General features: G+C 35.9%; 1 protein-coding gene across 3 annotated transcripts in view; it reads right to left on the bottom strand.

Annotated features, from left to right (window-relative positions):
- The window catches only part of LOC126763285 (protein FAM135B), a 71,353-nt gene extending 54,463 nt beyond the window's left edge, over window positions 1–16,890 (bottom strand). For 2 of the 3 annotated variants that reach the window (XM_050480613.1, XM_050480615.1), the window contains exon 1: window positions 16,635–16,890. The gene's annotated coding sequence lies outside the window, so the exon portion shown is untranslated. Of the gene's footprint in view, window positions 1–16,267; window positions 16,610–16,634 lie in introns of those variants that run through there. The other variant, XM_050480614.1, reaches the window with a different exon arrangement.
- Between the last annotated feature and the right edge of the window lie 4,655 nt (window positions 16,891–21,545).

The raw sequence follows: 21,545 nt of genomic DNA, 5'->3' as shown, positions 1-21,545 counted from the left end.
ATCGTGATATATTAATTCGTTCTTGATTTGTATACTGGAAAGTGAATGATTCGAATGGAATTTAAAAATGTGTTATAGGGGAAATAGGCGAGGCTGTAGTCCGATTTCGCTCATTTTCATACAGTGACATAAAAATGTCAGTTAAATACATGAGTGAATGTCACATACCAAATTTGGTTGAAATCGGTCAGGCGGGTTTCGCGATATGTGATTTCACCTAAAATGAGCGGTGCCAGGCCTATTGTCCAATTTTGACTCCGGCTCCATTTAAGCTCTCTCATACCACCCCGGGAGTAAAAATTAATGTCGATAGCATATTTAGTTATTGCTTTATAGCATTTTTAGTAGTTTTTATCACTAACGTTAAATGTGGATTTCAATTCATCTCGTCATTTGATGATTTATAATGGGTTGTCAAAAAAGTCTTGCGGTACTTTTATTGAATTTTTTTAATTCTTATTGAAATTGAAATGAATTTTTGACTCATAACGTTAAATGGGGATTTCGGGTCCATAAATTGCACAAATTTTAATTCATCTCGTCATTTTGATGATTTATATATAAGTCTATACCTATTTCGCTTAGTTTTAGGCGATACGTGCAACCGTTAGGTGAAAAAACTTTTATAATCTGTAGTGACATGCTGCAAGAGTATAAAAATGAAAACTAACAGGAAAGTAGTTATTGTTGTTGCAGCGTCAGAAAACTGTCGACTGTCGTCGGAACGGAGCAGGAAAGGATTATTTTATGATGAGAGACTAGCCATTCAAGCAGCCGTAACCGAGGTTCTGAAGAAAATCATTTTCATCTTTGTATTAAGTCTAATGGAACCAGGTTGTGAGTAAATAATGGCACTCAAATATAGTATAATTGGCAGTCTATTCTATAGCCAAAGATTTCGGTTATTTTTAGGTCTAATCTTGTATTATATATTGTATTTAATTTATTTTCTAAGTGTACGTTATTAAGATATGGATCAATTAAGGAGTCATGCAGACTTATTGCTATATTAGAAAATTATTCAGAAATTATAACTACAATGTCCACAAAAGGGTGGAGGCTTGAGAGAAAGCTGTCAAATACTTCCAGTATGCTCAATGGTAGCACAAAGTAAATTTTAAAATAAATAATTCTTAGTATTATTTTCGTGCTCTCTACAATTTTTAAATAATTTCTGAGTATATAATCATATGAGGCAGCTCATTCCCGCAAGACTTTGTTTGAATATTTATCATTAAGTTATTTGTAAATGACTGTGGTGACAGAGGGCTTAACTAGATCCCTAATTAGCACAGCCTACAAATTCTCGGTTCTACTTAAAACTATTCTTTAACTTAAGGGTGCAGCCAAACGTGAATCATATACAAAAAGCATTGAACAACTACAAATTCGAATTCGTCATCCAAGAAGTTTTCTTCATTAGTTAAACAAACAATTCAAACTAAAGTTTAATTTACATCCCCCAGTCTTCCCCTATTGAATTCATAAGGCAATTCACGTAAATATGTGAGCGGAAATATTAGCAACTACACCACTATTACAGCGACTGTATTTCCTTCGTGTAATTTTGTAGAAATATAAGCAGGATATGCAAACATTCGCTCCAATAAACACCTCTATTCAAATGTTCGTAGAATTGTACACGAATAAAATAACAACAAGTTAAGGCCAAAAGGCGTAAACTCCTGCGATGGAAATACAAACAGACAGTTAGTTAGAATACAGCACGTAGCACACATTTACAAATGTACATACATATATATGTGAGACTATGTATACCTAAAGTAGTGTAGACGCACCCACATCAGCACGTGCCGTCACTCAAATGTGTGGGTGTTCGCCACGGGGCGGTGCGCGCACTGGTGCTTCGGTGTCCTTGCCATGGTTTGTTGCTTTTGGTAGCCATTTTCACTTTTCCCATTCAAAGCGATTCTTTTTTTCAATTTTGCCTTCTTTTTGATAAATAGGACTATCAACATATGGTGTATGAATATCAAATTGAATGTGCAAAAAAAAAAGAGAAATCTAATCAGGAATGTTGCAGGAGGCAGATTGCGACTGTGAAGTGAGAAATCAAAAAAGGACCTTATTCAAATGGACTAGCATGGGCTCAAACGAAAGTGGAGAAGTAAAATTTTTTAAACAGACCGAGTTCGTATTGGGAACAATTCAAGAAAATGTGTTCTTTTGAATTTTATTTTGTTTATAAAACAAGAAATACATTTTTTGGTGGAACAATTTGAGTATTTTTTGTAGCTCGAATATATTATAGCCAAATCATTTAACATTTACTGCCAAGAGACTGTAAAAAAGGCATCGAAGTCAGCTCTGAGGGAGTTCTCCGTATTAGACAGCTGTAATAACGGTAATCTATGATACTAACATTACTACCCAATACCACGGTTATTCGAAATCATAAAGAATTGGACCTAAATTCGATTCCAAATATTGTCTTCTTTTCTTTGGAAAACGACCAGTCAAGAAAGCTTTCTTGTTCTGACAAGGAATGTGCTCACAATAAAGAAAATATTTATATATACAGACAGCCAAGCGGTTTTAAAACTACTAAAATATTTAAGGGACTCGTCACAGCTACCGAAAGAATGCCTTGATCTGAATGCAAGACTTTATATAGAAATCTTTATAAATCTATATAGACTATCGGTTTGGGGTTTAAGAAGTTGAACAGATACAAGTTTTTGAACAATATACAATAGAAGTATAGTTTGGTTCAGAGGGGAGACAATAGAGTGAGGGTAGTTTAGTCCAGGTGATTTCACAATGGGAATCCTAAAGGTCTAGATGCGTCGTCAGAGAGCCACTCAACCTACCTACGCTAGAAGTTTTTAGGATTATATTATTACAAGTATATATTATTATTCATGTAGAACAGAAGCAACTTAAAACGAACGCTCTATCGTGAAGTAGATTTAGCTACTATTAAAATAATATACGTACTACTGTGTGCAAAAATAGTAAGACCTTTTAATTAAAATATTGCGTGAAACCCAATAGTTGAAATATTTTGGTTCTAGTTGATATGGCTGTCAGTGACATCTGCACCAAATGTCACATCAAAATAATCATTAGTGTTTTGTATATGCTTGTCTTTCTAAAGAACATAAAGTGCATTCGGCGATTTTTACGATGAGTAAAACTATTCAACAAAGACGTTCCATTAAATTTTGGGTGCGGAAACAAATATCTGGCGCCGAAACGTTCAAAATGTTGGAAAAGGACTTCGGTGATAATTGTTTGTTACGAGCAAGTGCTTTTAAGTGGTACAAGTTATTCATTTCGGGATTATTTGGAAAATTATTTTACTCGAGAACGCTTTAACGACGAACTACGCCCAGGACGGCCATCAACAGAAACTGATAATCAATAAGTGAATAAAATAAAAAAATGTGTGCTTAAAAATCGACGATTAACACTCATAGATGTTACTGGCAACGTTGAAATATCGGAAGGATAAGTGAAAACTTTTTTGAAATATTATTTGGGCATAAGAAAAGTGAAAGCACGATTGGTCAAATCACCAAAATTTTTAGAACATCAATATCACGTTAACGTCTGTGAAACAATGTTGACTATCAGGATACCATGAAACGCATTATTACTGACGATAAGTCTTGAGTCCATACTTACAACCTTGATCCAAGCGGTCGAATATCGTGACAAAGGTGAGCCGAAGCCGAAAAATCACGTCAAAGCAGGTCAAAAATCAACGGTATGTTGACAGTTTTCTTCAATTATCAAGGTGTGGTGCACTCTGAACCGACCCGAGCTGAACCGACCGGCCAAACCTTCAACAAAGCCTACTATTCGAGTGTTTTGCGTCGTATTCGGAAAAAGAGGCAGGAATTATGGGCCGGCAACTGTGGATTTTGCACCACGATAGTGCACCGTCACACACTGCATTGATTCTTCGTGATTTTTTCGCCAAATTTTCAACCAATATCGAGCCCTACCACCGTATTCGCCTGATTTAGCTCCGTGGCTATTCAGCAAACTCAAACGACCGCTCCGGGGAAACTGTTTTGAGTCAATTGAGGGCATCAATCGTGAGTCCTTACTCGCATTGAAGGCTATTCCGGAAACTGACTTTGAGAATTACTTCGAGGATTGGGAAAATTGTCGGCAAAAGTGTATTGGGACCAAGGGGGATTTGAGGGGGATGAAAGAGATTTTGAAGAATTTTAGAATTAGGAGCAAAGTCTTACTATTTATAACACATAGTTGTAATATATCTTGACAAATGAGTTATCGAAATTTATAAAAGCTGTTAAACTAGGCATAATGCCGCATCAAACATCAGCTGGTATAAATTATATGTATATATAATATATGATAATTATACCATTTTTGCTGGCAAACTATCACACTAAATTCAGCTGGAAAATTTTCTTCGTGGGAGTATAGTCACTTGTATATATTTTGAGATCACTGCCCCATAAAGCAATCTTATATGCAACCTAAAGTCACTACTCACGCGTCTTCCATAGTTGCCGGCAGTGAAATAATTCAATTCATTACCAAATATTGTTAATTGTGGTTGAGAAAAGCAACAATTGCTTTAGAAAGATTAAATGGTGTGTGACCTTATTTCACTTAGCGTTTCGAACTTCCAAAGCGACATAACGAACTTGACATGCGGGACTCGTTTGAAATCGTCGAGTTTAGGCTGGAATAATAGATTTTAATGCTTTTAATTTACATAAATAACTTACAAATATATTAAATGAAATGTCAAAGCAGCAACAACAGCAAGTATTTCGTGAAAATATACACACTTGTAACATATATTTACTAGTATTTAAGTACACAGAAAAGTTGATACACAACCAGTTCATAACCAACAAAGCGAACGATAAGACTAAAGTAAACAAAACCAAAAAATAAAAACCCAACCTAGCAACAATAGCATTAACTACAACAATATGTATCCTATTTGGTATTTCCCTTGTAGTTGTGCTGCGATAAGGTCCTTAATTTTATGTCAAATGAAATGAAAAGTTAGTGGTGTCAACGACGATGACGACGAGGGCTAAATCGAAAACGGCTGTCAGAGTTGTTGTGACATTGTGGGTGGTGTTTTGCGATTTTGCGGTTTCGTTGTGTACTTAGTGATGGCGTGATGCGATGATTCAAATCACAAATCGCTGCTAAACTACTTAAAAGATTATCCCTGCGTTAAGTGGAAGGAAATCTGCGGGCGTAATGCATACACATATTTCATTTCACAGATTTGGTATAATAACTCAAAATAATTTAGAGATACAGCGTTATAAAACCACATATATTTATGGCGGTTGATAAGTATCAAAAAGTGAGGAAATGTATAATGGAGATATCCTTTAAAAAATCTCAAGAAATTTTTGCAAAAATTTTACTTTCGTAGATCTTCCAATTGCGGCCATAAAAAGTTGGTTATCATCGATCTATATATAGCTGCATTTCGAATGAAATATGGGCCGATGATTTCACCAGACCAAAACCAGACCAAAAACCACAGCAAACTGACAGTTTAGGTCGCCTTATCGGAAAAGGTTATTTGCTCAAAAAAATCGTTGTCGTTTTCAAGTTTTTCCAAGAAAAAATCAGCAAATTCACGATTTGTTGGCAAATTCACGTTGGTCTAATGGCTTTAGTGTTTGAGTGAGAACAAATTATACAATCAGCCTGGTTGTAATTTGACAAATTGCGGTCTTTAGAAACACTTTCTGAACGGCAATAATATTTTCATTACTTCAAGAGGTTCTTTATCTCTTTGGCACTTGAACATTACGTAAAGAAAACGTACACTCGAAATTTTCAACAATTCGTCGAATAGCGACCTCAGGACGATTATGTGGATAATAAAATTGTATAATTTGTAAACGTCCTTCAGGCGTATATCTCTCCATGATGAAATCGTTAACATTGCTAAGTGTCATGACATATTCAAAGTCGCCGAAACGGCAATTAGAAATCATATCATCTCTATATATTATGACCGATAACAGGGAGTGAAATTAATTGGAAGAATCCAACTCATTTAATTCGATAAAACAGGCTGGAAAAAAACTGAAATCGATTTCGGCCATACTAGGGAGAGAATTAGCTCTGGTATTTGGCATTGTGAACGTACCAACATTTGCTTCTATCTTTGTTTTCTGTTTGGATCAGAGTTAAGAGAAACGTGTTATGGTTCATGAATTCAGTGTGGATGCCGTTCGAGCATGCAATCGTAGAAAAAAGGAATCAACCATTCGTGTCCCTATAGTTTAACTTGAGAGTACAAACAATGGTCATCGGAGTCAGCCATAATAGTCGGCTGTAGAGTACTGGCGTCTCTATTTTTGGTTGCACGGGGAAATGTTTCAGTAATCTTGAAAAGTGCAAAAACTATCAGCATTGATTTTGCATACCGTTATTGTAACGCTGGAAGATTGAAAAAATTTAAAACGGCATGTAACAAAGGCAGAACCAACAAGCATGGTAGAGTTAGCCCTTCGGATGCAACCGAACATTTTATACTCTTGCAATTTGCAAGGATCAAAGCCAGTTAAATATTTTAAGGTGTAAAGCAAATCATATAGAGTAAAGTCAACCGAAGGTCCGAAAATCCTGATATTAGTTATATGGGGGGTAAGTCAAGTTTTTGCTCAAACTTACCTATTTTAGGCACGAGGATACACTGATATGTGTAACACACGCTCTCTCATTTTCATTGAGATAATTCACATATTGGCCGATATATGCGGTACAAAGTCATCCAGATGTTCGAAAATTTTTATTTTAAGTATATGGTGGCTAAGGGAAGTATTAGTCCGATTCAAACAATTTTTGACATACAGACATACCATTATAAGAGAAAGATAATTCCTTAATTTAAGTTATATATTTCATGCATTGACCGACATTTTCGAACAAAAGTCAACTATAGGTACCGTGGCCTAAATATTCGGTACCTAGATGTTTGAAATATTTTTGTTGGATTTAAACACATTCGAATTTAAAATTGTGCTATATGGGAAGTAGGCGTGCTTGTTGTTCGATTTCGTTCACAACCAGCTCCCATAAGGCTCTCTCATACTATCTAGATGGTAAAATTTAATGTCTCTAGCGTATTTAGTTACTGATTTATCTCGCTTTTAATAGTTTTTAACAGTACAGTTTAACAGTTTTCGGTTAATGGCGATTTGTGGACGGACAGTGGTCCGATTACGCCCATCTACGAACTCGAATTTTTTTTTGTACTATGGAACTCACCTACCAAGTTTCATCGAGATATCTCAATTTTTACTCAAGTTACAGCTTGTACGGATAGACGGACAGACAAACAGTCATCTGGATTTCAACTTTTTTTGATCATCCTGATCATTTATATATATGTATATAATCCTACTGTATATCTATCTCGCTTAGTTTTAGGTGATATGTACAACCGTTATGAACAAAACTATAATACTCTGTAGCAACTGGTTGCAAGAGTATGTTTAGAGCTGAATCAGAAGAACCGGTTCACAATGAAAACGATGGAGAAGTTTAATGAATTGGCTTTAGAAATGATTCCTTGACCGAACTTTACAGATCTGGTCCTCAACGGCTTTTTTCTGGCTCAGCCCTCAACAAAGTACTTGCTTGAAAGTAATTTAACGACAGTGAAGAGGCATTCTCCGATACTGAGTCTTATTTTGTAGCTAAAGGTCAATACCTGCTTGAAAGTAATTTAACGACAGTGAAGAGGCATTCTCCGATATTGAGGCTTATTTTGAAGCAAAAGGTCAATGATACCTCAAAAGTGGTAACAAAAAATTGAAAGAAATATAGCTTCGACGTCTTTCAAATACTCATTATACTATACTAGGCACGAGTATGTGGTATTATTAATATTTCTCTAGCACATCTCGCTTATGCATGTTTAATAAATTCTTTCTAAGGCCACAATTGCGTTTAAATTTAGTAAAATTCCTTCATATACATACCATTTCCCCTGTACATATGTATCAAAGAATGTAATGGAATATATTTCCAAACCCCGAAAAAACAATCTACCGCCACCAAGACTTAAATAATACCTATATAGATATTATGTTCTTTTGGAAAACCAATTACTGCTCATACATGTATGTATGTACATCCTTTATCGGCTCTAAAACGAGTACTTGTTCAATTTCCCAAAACATACCCATAGAGGTATGGTAGAGGGAAAGTTAATTACAAGCTTCGGCTGCTTCATGTTATGAAAACTTAATAAATATGTAAGGAAAGCCATTCTTTTCGTCCTTGCAACATGCAAACTTGCACCATACTGTCAATATCAATATCACAAACAAATACAGGGGCAAACTCAAGGTTGAAGCTTATAATTTTCGGTTCTTACCTTACTTTGAGTAACTATACATGTTTCATGACAGCTACACCATTGAACTACCAAAACACATAGGTGCATGCATAGCAGAGCAGAAGAAGCACAGACAGAATAATCAACTATTTGGCGCTTGGAGGAGTTCGCCAGCTGTCTGCTAGTTGTTTTTGCTGAATTTGAATATTTTGAGGTAAGGGAAAAAGGTATCATGTTCAATTTAGTGCTAAATATGCAGTTAAGCATACTTTTAGTAAGACAGTTGAGAGTCACAAGCAAATATTTGCAGATTGCGATGGCTCATGGCATACTCTTGTACAACCCCCCCAAGTTGATTTAGTGACTGATGCCCAGAGCATACTGAAATTATGGTGGGAGCACTTCTCCAGCCTGCTGAATGAATTACCATCTAAATCAGATTTTCAAGGATATGACGATAATATTTCCCGAAGTTAAACTCAGTACTAAGCAATATGTCTCGCTAGCTTTGTTCGCTATCGAAAATTCTTTTTCTTAATCTTTAAGACACTCATACTTTTTTGCTAATATCTCACGAGCAACACTGCCTGAGTGGAAATATGATGCCAGAAAATATAGTAAAATCACTATTATTTGCCAAAACATTATTTATTTTTAGATGTCACATTCTCAAATAGCCTTACCCAGCGATGATATGCGAATCTATCACCGAGTGTATGTTTAGTGGGAGACGAAAAATATTGGCGCAAAACGACATGCCATCAAGGCCAACAAAAAGGCAAGCGGAAGCATACAAAACAATAGCAAAAATGAAATATGAAAAACCCTTCATAACTAAACATACATATTTGCAAAGCTATTATTGCTGATTGTGCAACATTTTGCTGTAAGTTTGCCGAAAGTCGTTTTCAATTTACATTGACGAACTTGTGACGGTCGACTGTGCACTTTTCACGTTTGAATCAAGTTACCACCTGCCTATGATACATGCCGTAGAAGGTGGACGAAATGAAGATGTGGTATGAATATACACACCCTTAAATAATGTCGTTTGATTGCAGCTGTGTGAGATCAAGTTGGAGGTTGCGCTACCCAGACGTTGTTGGTGTAGGGGTGCAATGTATAAAAATATCTGTTAAATATCACATGCAAGAAGCAGTCGTGTTTTTACGCTGCGACAGGGGCAACTCAGAATTGTTTGTGATGGCCAAAGGTGGTTTATATGCTGTACATACATACATACATACAAACCTAAGGTTTTCACTGTAAATGCTGCAAGTGTTTGTGGTTATGTTGTGGCAGGGGCACAATCGTGCGCGGATGGCGATAGCAAATGTCGCAGGAGAGTCGCCAACGTAACCCTTAAACAAGCAAATTGTGTAGTCATAGATGTGGGTGTGAGAAGGAGGCAGTAGAGACTCTGCTGGAAAAAATACTTTTTCAGCGCTTGGATGTATTAGGCCATTTTATATTGACCCAACAAAAATGCCTTGAATTTAATATATAACATACATATTTTATATATATGTATATTATATACATATATGTGTACGAAAGTGTCGGAATTTTATTTGTGAGCATTCAAAGAATACTCAAAATTTGGTCCATATTGAGCTACTAAATTAGTTTATGAATGTTTCTGATATAAGCGATCGGAGCTTAAGAAGTGAGCGGCCTTAAACGTTGTGTTGGATAGTAGAGATCTTGAAATATACCCTATTGAAATTATATGTGTAGTAATTAGAATTCCAGAACAAAAACAGGGAAAACGTTAACTTCGTTTACCCCGAAGCTATGTTACTCTTCACAAATAAAAAAGGTTCTATACTAAAACTTGATTTTTATCAGCTGTATGGTAGATGGTCTCATAAAAAAATTTGTTCAAATATTTGACCATTTCCTGGGCAATAATCCATGCCGAATTTTGTGAAAATATCTCGCCAAATGAAACAGTTTTCCTTACGCCATAAATTTGTATAAACATATGACATTAAGCTGTCTCTAGGAAAAAAGATTATGTGCAATATTTCAGAGTATCATGGCGGCGATATTAGTCTTGCGCTCACTAACCGTGCATTCAGAAATAGTTAAGGCATGCTAAACCTCGTTATCAATGACATCGAGTCACTTTGTGATAAAACTAGTATGGGTGCTAGTCCATAGCGCTACTGTAGGTAACTGTAAAGCTGACCATCAGGCAAGGCAAGGCACCATAGCCCCACTATGTATCAATAGAAAAGTCGTGCCCTGTCGTAAGGTTGTTTTGGCTCAGTGAGCTTTTTGTTAAGGCTAGCCTCTCTCTAGTTGGGCATTTTATCGGCGTCCATGCTGTAAGGTTGAGAATCTTCAGAATCAGAAACTGTGTGGAAGAAAGCGTGGAGGAAGCATCTCCACACTACCCTCTTGATTCTTGCGAGTTTGTGAGATGAAGGATTAAACACTTGAAGCTACCACCGTTAGATATTCCACTGAACTGGTGGGAATAGAAATTAAATGATTTACCTTGTATTGGACACAATTAAATTTAAGTATGCGGAATCAAATTTCTCGTGCCGAAACATTCAGAATGTTGGAAAAGGCTTTCGGTGTTAATTGTTTTTCACGTGCAAGTGTTTTTGATTGCTACAAATTAGCAAAGAAGGTCTAGAACGCGTTGACGACGAACCACGTCCTGGACGGCCATCAACATCAACTGATGATCAACACGTCAATAAAATAAAGGAACTGGTGCTTGAGAATTGACGATTATTTATTAGTTAGAGATCTTACTAGCAACGTTGGAATATCGAAAGGATACATTTTTTAATTTAATTAACTTTCAATTTTTAATTTTAATTTAGGCTGAAGAAAAGTATAAGTATGGTTGGTTTCAAAATCACTCAATGTTTTCGAAATACAACCAGGATGTAATGAAAAGTATTATCGCTGGTCTTGGAGCTATGCTTACGCCCCGGAGAAAGACAATCAATCGGCCGAATATTGTGGCCAAGGTGAGTCAAAGTCGCAAAACCCCGTCAAAGCAGGTCAAAAATCAAGGTTATGTCGACAGTTTTCTTTGATTATCGCGGCGTGGTACACTCCATATATATTCTTGTTCAGTTTCCTCAACCGTCATAACGCACCCCTTAATTATACAATAAGGCGCCAAAACAATAGTGAAGCAATACATTTTCCTACAGGGCAGCAATGACAGAAGGAAACGCTTTGTAAAGCCTTTAATATACTGGCCCCGTCTAGTACTTTCCAAGCGACCAACAAGCAAACACTCAAACGTTGCTCTTACTTGTCGCATACGCCCCCGGCAATGTTATTATCACCATACAAGCCATTCGCGTCTGTCTGTCGGCGCTGTGCAATAAAAAATATTAGCATAAAAGCAAGCGTTTTAAAGCCACTAAAAATATATATAGCATATATATATATATATATATATATGTATATATAAGCGTGTGTATACTTTATGCGGATGGCGCAGAAGAAATGCTTTTACGCGCTCTCTAAGGGCAGCAGACATGTTGTGTTCTAAAAGCACTTTCACAACTTTTTTTGCGCAAATTTCATTTGCAAATACATACATACATACCATATAAATTTGTACAGTTTTTCTACGTTCTGCTTTCTGTGCTGCATAATTAAAATTGTATGGTCTTTAATTTTATTTTGCACTTCAAAATTATTTGATTTATTTTTGCACACTTAGGGCCACCGAGAACCCTGACACGCATTCTGGACCAGAGAGTATTCAAACTATGCGCACAGCATACACACACTTGTATACCTATATGTTTATAATTTTCACACGTAAATACATATTTACATATAGCAGACGTTTTTTTGTTCGGTGTTCTCAAAATTATTTATATACAAAATTCTGCTGGCTCTGGCCCATGCATATATGAATATGTATGTATATGTATTTTGTTTTAATTTTTGCGTAGGGCGATGGCCATCGTTGTGCTGGTCATTGCCAAAGTGTTTAAATCTTCGAAAAATTGCTGTCAGCGGCAGACTGAGAAATTTATATGTATGTATGTATGTATCAGCATATAGATATATACATACTTATTAAAGATGCTTCAGTACATTATCCTCAAGCACTTAAATGAACTTAAATTGAAGAAGGCATCTCGTTGCATATTAAATTTTACATAAATTCTCGCGCTAATGCTGCCACAGTGAAATTTCAAGGTGACAATTGTTATTAAATTATTTTATTAGGTGGCTAACACCGCCCAGGGAATTGCTACGTGTCTATCATGCTGTGAATGGCTGATTTAAAGCACGCAAAAATATTTACTGTCTACAGAGAAAGCATAAACAGAGTGTGATCTTGAAACTTTGAATATTGAATATTTTAAAAATTTCTAACATTTTACAGCCAGAACATTTTTGTTTTTGCAGAAACAAAAAGTGTTCATATGTTTGGTTGAAGATTTAATACCCTTAAAAATTTAAAAGATTTCTTAAAGAACTTGATATTGACCGGTTAGTTTTTATGGTAGCTATAAGCTGTATTGATCGGATCTAAACAATTTGTTCGGAGATTGTAGCGATGTTCTACGTAATAGTCTGTGCCAAATTTTGTGAATATCTTGTCAAATTAAAAGGTTTTCCTTACTTGATTCCGAGAGCTTAGTTTGTATGGCCACTACATATTATATATGCTAAAGTTGTTCGATATCTGCGAATCAGAAATGGATTACCCTTTCCAAAAGGACAGACAAACGATCATGTGTATCGACTCAGCTTGTCATGTTGATCTTTGATATAAATACTTTATAGAGTCTTCGATATTTTAAAAACATCGTGAAAAACATAATATACCCAGTTCAAGGTATAGGAATATTAATTATCGAATAACTCATTCAAACAATTTAGGAAGGTTTTGGAAGAAATTTGAATGCAAGAAGAAAATATCAATTACTTAAGTGTTAAAAAAAGTAAATTATTACAACTCTTATCCCTTATTATCTTAGTAAAATTAAATCTCCCACATTTTTAGTCTTGACTATGTTACATCCTTGTATTTGAGGATACTTTGAATCATTTCTTCACTCCTCCGATATGTGATCTATCAGAGCTCAGTGGGCTCTGAGTCATGAAGTCTCCCTTTGGAGCCTTGATTAAGGATAACATGATCCACAACTTTTGGTCTTATAAGAGTGCTGTCGGTTTTAAGATTATTGGTTTTTTTCGCCAGTAAAGTACAAAACAATATTTGCTTCTTACATTTAAGCTATTTGCATTATTTTCCTATGCACGTGCATGTATGTTATTGCCAACTTCACTTACAAAATCGGAAAACGCATTTTAAATAATATTTAGAGAGCTTCGTATCATGCTATATTTGCCTCGAATACTAATAATATTTATGAGGTGAATTTATCCCATACTTAAATACAGGAAATATATGTTAAGGATGGTAAAGCGAATTGTATTTATACTGAAAAGTGATCTCAGACGGTATTATTATCATTCATTTGGCTTTGCTGTAGGCATAGGACTGAAAAATATTATTTTTTTAATTAAACTTTTAAGAAAATTTTTCAAAATTATTTCTAATGCTTAATTTTTAACATATTTGAATTTACGTCTTCAACAGCTGGCTGGATTTTAAAACTAACTAACGTTTAACACCGAGTGAACCCATTAAAATTGTAAAAAATTATAACAAATACCATTTCTTAAGCAAACAGTTGACGCTGTTAGGTAAGGGTACGACGTAGGACTGATAACTCGTAAAAAGGTTACGCAATATGCCACTTGGACAGCGGTAAACGATAGATCTTTGTGATTTTCATAATCTCTTGGAATGCAAGACCCTTATAGAACGACGATGTGTTATAAGTCTACCAAATATGTATTTATTAAAGTTCTAGGCATTTCGCCAGGTTCGCCGAAAATCGAGAAGTTTCAGACTCAATCTAGCAAAAGCTGGAGAGTTGAGAAAAAAGTTCCACCTCGCCTATTTCCACACTGCTTTACCAATTTCTATCCGACAAGATACATACGTAAACTCACAGACAAAACACCTGCCATGGCGGCGAGACAAGCCGTTTTAAAAGCAAGTACCATAGTTCATAGTTCATAGAACCTCTGGCTTTCACTTTGAGCCAGAAGAATTTCGCAGCAGTATACGTTTTGGTTGTTGACTATCAGCAGGTTCAAAGATCCAACGAAAGAGTGTAAGTGGACAACTGAGTACTGACTCGTTGCCAATCTAATGGAATTGGAATAAAGGTGCCATCTTCTGTAAGCTCACGGCTTTATAGTTTACGGCGATTCCACTGTGATCTAGTAGTTATCCATACCTAGTAATAATTTGAGTACTAAAGGAAATATCTTATTTGAAAATATATTATATTGCATTTCTAAAGCAGTTGCTCAATTTGTTTGTATTTTTGTATAAAAAAGTATTATTATAAATTTGTTCCTCGTTCGAAATTGTATTAAAAAACATATATTTTTTATATTTTTTTAATTTTCTGAAGCTGATATTAGATATGAATTGAAGTGAAAGAGCCTTGAAATATGACAGATATCTGGACGTGAATATGTGCAATTTGACATTATCAGCTAGGAAACGTATTTTATTAGGATATTTTGGAAACGAAATTTGCTTCCATATTCCACCGTAATTATATCCTGGTATATTAAGTTTACCGTGAAGAATATCACAATCAGAAGGGAATGTTGGAAACCCAATAAAATCTATATCAAATGATCAGCGTGATAAGGTGAGTCGATTTAAACATGTTCGTTGTGTTGTTGTGGCGGCAGAATTTCGGTTATGTAGACCCGACTGTCGTGGGAACGGACTGTCTGTCTGTATATATGTACTAGTCCCTCAGTTTTTGAGATATTGAATCCCAACGAATTGTTCAGCTCAGCATAGCATACAGCTGTCATACAAACTGACCGATAGAAATCAAGTTTTTGTAAGGAATCTTTCGTATTTGTGAAGGGTGCTTCGCTGCAAACAAAATTATCGTTTTTTCTTGTTTTGATGTGGTTCTAAACGTTGCCCCTTGAATATATTTTTATCGGACGATTAGCGGCGAAGTAATTATTTGAAGCTACGAGTCTTGAAAGGTTTTGATACTTCTAATCAGGACTTTTGGCTACATTTGGCTATAGGTAAAATATGTATAAATAATATAAATTAAAAGTATAATAGTGTTTACTTAATGGTTAACAAATTCGCATCATGGGATCTCGAACAGAAGGAAGATATGAAGTTTTAAAACATATTAATTATGAGTCCACAAGTCACATAATGCCTTATAGAGTTCATCTTAAGTGACCATGCCTTTCTTATCATATGTTTAAGCCTTCTTTTAACTATTTTTCTTTAAATGTAGCAGCTATATATTCCGGTAAAATACTATGTTGTTAGATTATACCGATCTCACTCGGACGCAAGAAGTTTTGTTTTATATTTCAACACTTTTTAGCGAAATTTTTAATATTCCTATATATGGTATATAGCTTTCATTTCCAGATGAGGAAATACATAATATTTTTGAAATATATGGTACATACGTACATATATTTATTATATACATATGTATGTATTTATTTTGGATTTTTCATTTTACTACAGATTGAAGACTTTTTGTTTAGCACTTTTACCGTTTAACACAAGCACATTTCAATCAATTTTATTAGCACGCAATACAAATTTGATAGATTTTATATTTAATGAGCTTTCAACAACTTTACAAACACTAATTACCACAATTTATGTGCTAATGCTTCAAATCGCCTGCTTGAATTTACAAAATTTATTACCGCAATGAAGTAAATCGATTTAAATTTTTATTGGCCGTACTTGCAACACGCACTTCGCGCCCACTTGGCAAACGCATTTGTTATTTGGCACTTACTTGATGCGAGAGCGCACACATACGCCCAATACACACACGCGCACGCACTTACTGAATGACTTCGTTAAAGCTTCACATTGTTGTTGCCGTTATTGCGGCAATTGTTGTTGTTGTTGGTGTTGGCAACGACTTTTGCCTGCATCGAGTATCCGCCCAATGCACTAATTAGGCGCTGGCAGCAGTCACAGTGCGTAGGTAGCCACTCTTGTTGTTGTTGTTGTTTTTGTTTTTATACACATACACAGAATGCGAATTTCCTTCCGTTACTGTCCTCGTCGTCCCAATTTCCACTGCGGACTATCGCTTTCGATTTTACTGCTCTTCAACCGAGCTCTACTTTGCTTGCTTTCATTTCGACACTCACTTTTTGCACATTCTCGCATGTACATACATACATATCTACACTTTCGCACATTTACCTTCAAGGGAATATTCACTCTTTCACCATTTCTTCCACACAATTCACTGGCTTTTATATAATTTGAAAATTATTTTCTTACAAAATTAAAACGAAAATTTATTTTTTTCACTTCTTTCTTCGAGTTGAATGCGAAATTAAAACGTGAGAAAATCAGTTTTCTATTGCTTGCTAGAAATTAGGTAAACGGAAAAGGTTCGGTCGTGTTCCGCTAATGCCGTTCTGCATTTGTCTGCATCCGCCAACACGTCCGTAAAGTAAAAATGTCTACAAAAAACTGATGCGATGAGCGACAGAAAATTCGGTTCTAGCCATTCTCTGACCGACAACTGGCATACATATGCACATATACTATGGGAAAAGAAGAAGAAGAAAAGCGAAAAGATATTTGCACGTAGGAGTGAATCAGGCAACGCGCCACCCAGCCTGCCAGCTTTTCTGTTTGGGTAGGCAAAAAGCGTTGGTTTGCCATTGCTGGGGTTGCTGTTGACAATACGAGTGCTTCCGACCTTCTTTGTGCGGGCGGGGCGGTGCATGTTTGATATGAAATATGCGTGCGGCGGTTGTACACAGAGAGTTTTCACGCTCGGTCAAATAGTACAGCGAGCAGCTGACGCCTAATACGCGTTCGATTCTGTCCACTCAATGTTGTGCCATGTGCTTTAAGCAATGCTCTCTTGGGTAAGAGAGTTGCTTTGAATAAGGGATGCTAACAGCCGACAGACCCAAGTGGGTACAGTGGAGGTTATAAATATTAGATTCCAAAAAAAATATTTTTTTCTTAAATATTCTAAATTGAAAACAATGCTATGGCTTTCAAACTTTTCTACTATACGGACATTTTCATAATCCGTGTAAACTTCGCCATATGGGAAGACCTACATTTTAATGAAGGAGGTTTGAAATCACCTACCGAATGGCGATTGTTGTTAGAATCTTCGTTGACTTTAGTTGGAGCTGAGTTATGACTGTGTATTTGTTTATTGTAATGGAACTGATAATTACTCGGACCGGTGAAAGCTTGGGGAAAGTTGATGGCAGAGACCGCATTTATTCACCAACATTAATTTCAGGCTTCCAGACTTGAAGCAGAAATTGCTGCGAATAACACAGAGACTGTCTACTCTGATAGTAGGTCGAACAAAAACCAGCCTTGAGGTAGCTCCCTAGCTCTGCGTTCAAGGCTAATCAAATTATGGTTAAAATCAAAAGCATGAATGCATTTCGTTCTATAATCTCGTTATCAATAGAATGCGAAAAGGTCTCACCTTCACTGTGCTTCACGAAAACTTACCTAGATCTGGGCTAGCATTAGTTCTTCCATTATCGTAACGTTTTCTAGTTGTAAGTGTCATTGGTGGCTGCCCTCTGGGTATATATAGGATGCCGTTATAGAAGTTATTTGAAAGAAGGCAAAGTAAAACTATCCCAACAGTCCTACTTAATTTTCTTACTTTCGCGAGATCAGGGTTCAACACCTCGAAACTCATACTTTCGGAGATCCAGGGAGTTGGTGGGAATAGAAATAAAGATATTTATAATATTCTGAAAGATTTTTGTGGGCTTATAAGATCGAATTACAGGGGTTCTTTTAATTTCTGCAAGAAGGACGTATTGGTATACTAATCCAAGATTCTTTCTTGAAGATCAGCCAATTTACCAAACCTATCTTTAGTTATTTATTATACCCTGAAAAATAAATATTAAATTTGCCACGAAGTTTCTAACATCCAGAATGAAGCTTCACATACCCTACAAGTATAAAATATGTGCAAGGAGTTGTTCCGATTTAGCCATATTTTGTATCTCTCCGTACATCTGTCCGTTGGTCGCTCTGTCTGAGTATTATATACGCGAACTAGTCATTCAGTTTTTGAGGTATTGAACTGAACTCGTTTTTTACTCCGCAAAAAGGTGCGTATTTGTTGTATCCGCCGATATTGGAGCACTTAAGCATATAGCTGCTATACAAACTCAATGATCAAGTATAAGTTCTTGTATGGAAAATTTTTTTACTTGACCAGATATCTTCAAGAAATTAGACTACATTATTGTACAAGGCAATGCTAGAATTTCCGAATATAGCTGTCATGAAAACTGATTGATAAATGATAAAGTTTGTAAAAGAAAGTGTTTCTTAAATAAGTATCCTTAATTCGACTTGAATGTTGATTAAATGAAACATCACTAGAAACTTGCCAGTTATTTCTGCAGTTTCGATCGGATTCAGAACGTTGGCAGACTAATAATCCCTATAAGTAGGGATGATGTGATTTTGACAGCTCTTGGTGACCATAGTTGTTTACAGAATTGTGTCTAATTCTGTCTCGGTGTTCAGTAAGGTCCGTCGTTTCTTCAAGTCACGTTTCACTTTGTTAAAACGCTTGGAAATTGTCGAAGATTATTACTGTCCAGTGGCTGCTGTAAGAGTCACATCATTGAAAAACTATCTTCTTAGATGAGGCCAATTTCTGGTTGAAAGACCTCGTCAAAACACATAATTGTTGCGAATAATTGGTATGGCGGTATCATCGGGCCTTATTGTTTCCAAATATGTAGGACAGGAAATTTCGTTATTATCAAGAGCGAAGGTTATAACACGATGTTGACTGCTTATTTCAACAACAACAAGACGGTGCGCCGCCTTGTGTTTTACGTCTAAACATAAAGACATCACGGGAAATGTTTGGCAACTTTGGCTGCTAAGATCATGTGATTTACCTTTTTTGGATTATTTTCTCTGAGAGTATGTTAAATCAAAGGCTTACGTCAATCAACCAGCAGCGCTCGAGCTTAAGTCGGTACATCTCAGTAGTGCGTTGCTATTTTTACAATGGATAAAAGTAACGAACAAAGAATTTATCTCAAATTTTGTATTTTTAACCATATTTCATGTGCAGAATCAAATATAATGCAAATATTGGAAAAGGCCTATGGTAATTCAGTTTTATCAGAAGCACTAGCCTACAAGTGGTACACTAGACTTCAAAGACGTTCGAGAGTTCGTTGAGGACATGTCTCGTTCTGAGGAAAATATTAAAAAAGTGAAGAATATGGTGCTTGGAAATCGTCAGCCAAGTGTTAGTTAGAGAGATGGGAAGAGAGCTGGACATCTCTCCAGATTCCGCTCGAATGATTTCTTCTTCTTGCTCGACTCGTCCCGATAACGCTGTATTTTTTTTTCAATATCAGTACCTTAAACAGATCTCTTTGGAAATACTTGATTGGATGAATTCCAATCCCACAATCAAGGAGAGCATTACAAATGACCGATTAGACATGGCTTTATCAGTTTGACATGCAAAAAAGTCAAAAATCATAGCAATGGAATCCGTTTTCGCCTCGTTTCGATCGAAGAGATAGAACGAAATTCATTGAAGGAGCTGAAGACCATTTCAAAAAGTGCTTATGAAAAGTGTTTCGAGAACTGGAAAAATCATTAGCATAAGTGTATTACATCTGGGGGATTACTCTGAAGGCGACGAAATAAATATACATGAATAACTAACTATTTTGCGGTGAAACTTTTCTTCATCACACAGAAAATGCTGGCAAGTATGATGTAGAAAGTGTCTCGTTAGAATTTCATTTGCAGCAATCTTATATTCATTATTCATCCGGTCGCGCAGAGATTCCAAATCCACAAGAAAGCTCTTTATACATTTCTAACTTCAGCGTCGATGGTCGCATTGATTTCTTGAAAAACCAAATTTCTCTCATTGATTGACTGCGGGATTTTAAACCATATGAAGTTCATCAAAACGCCTTCACATTAGCTAATTTATTTCAAAATTCGTTCAACTTCTCGATGAGCTTCTGCCGTAAGATTGAATTTTTTTTTAATTTCTTTCAAAGCTTTTATCAATCCGCGAAGATTTTTCGCTAATAGCAACGACGACATCGGTTCTAGCAGTTGTTTCGCATTAAAAGCGGCAATATTTTGTCGGTTTTGTCATCAGAATCTACAATCGGAAATCGCAATGTTTAAATAAATGTTCAGATTAATCACCTATCAAAAACAATCTGTTTTTAACTACTCACTTCATTGTTTTGAAAATACTGGTCACTTCGAGAAGTCTCAGGCAAGTGGAATCATGAACGGCCCCTCCCTTTCATCGGGCCTGTAAGTAATGTCGAGTTCTTTCTTGATTTCCGCTTGGGATAATGCTTACATGTACATGCAAAATATACATGCAAATAAAATATTGTGTATGTATAAAATATATATAAATTAAATTAAACTTTATTTTTGGACTTTCTGAACCCCTCATGTATTTTCGAAATATTTTTCTTTCATCTTCTTGCGGAACATCCCACTGTTTCCCAAATAAAGAGCGTCTCTAGCTACATATCTCCCCATTCATGCTTTATATGTTTCAAAATAGAACATGCGCAGTATGAATTGCAAACAAAAAGTCTCAAACTGAGAGCGTACATGGAACAGAATTCAAGCAACAATAACAAAAAGGGTGTGCGTGTATGTCAGTGCATAGGAACTCTCCAATTTAAATGTTGCTCACTAATTTGATGCAATGTTTTCATGCTTTCGGATGCTACATAGCTACATGTGTGTGTGTATGTGTGTATGTAATGATGTATGTATGTATGCAATGATGTATGTTTGTATATACAATTTGACGCTGCGCTGTCAGATCCTTTCAGTGCATCTTTCGCCCGCAAGAACAAAAACAAACAACAAGGTGAATAAAAGAAAGATAAATAAAGGCAGAAATCACAACAACAACAGCAAAGTTGTTGTAAAAATCTCTTTTCCAAAAAGTCGACAAGTTTATATGCGCGAACACATGCTTTGCGTTGTGAGCGGTGTTGGCGTCGGCTTCGGCGTTGAAGGCAGCAAACAGCGGCAGTGGTGATAGCACTCTTAATGCTCCACTTTGGAACTCTACTAAAT

The sequence above is a fragment of the Bactrocera neohumeralis genome, chromosome 6 (genome assembly GCF_024586455.1).
Source record: "Bactrocera neohumeralis isolate Rockhampton chromosome 6, APGP_CSIRO_Bneo_wtdbg2-racon-allhic-juicebox.fasta_v2, whole genome shotgun sequence".
Classification (NCBI taxonomy): Eukaryota; Metazoa; Arthropoda; class Insecta; order Diptera; family Tephritidae; genus Bactrocera; species Bactrocera neohumeralis.
The sequence above is the reverse complement of the archived record's forward strand: the minus strand, read 5'-3'. Positions and strand labels throughout refer to the sequence as shown.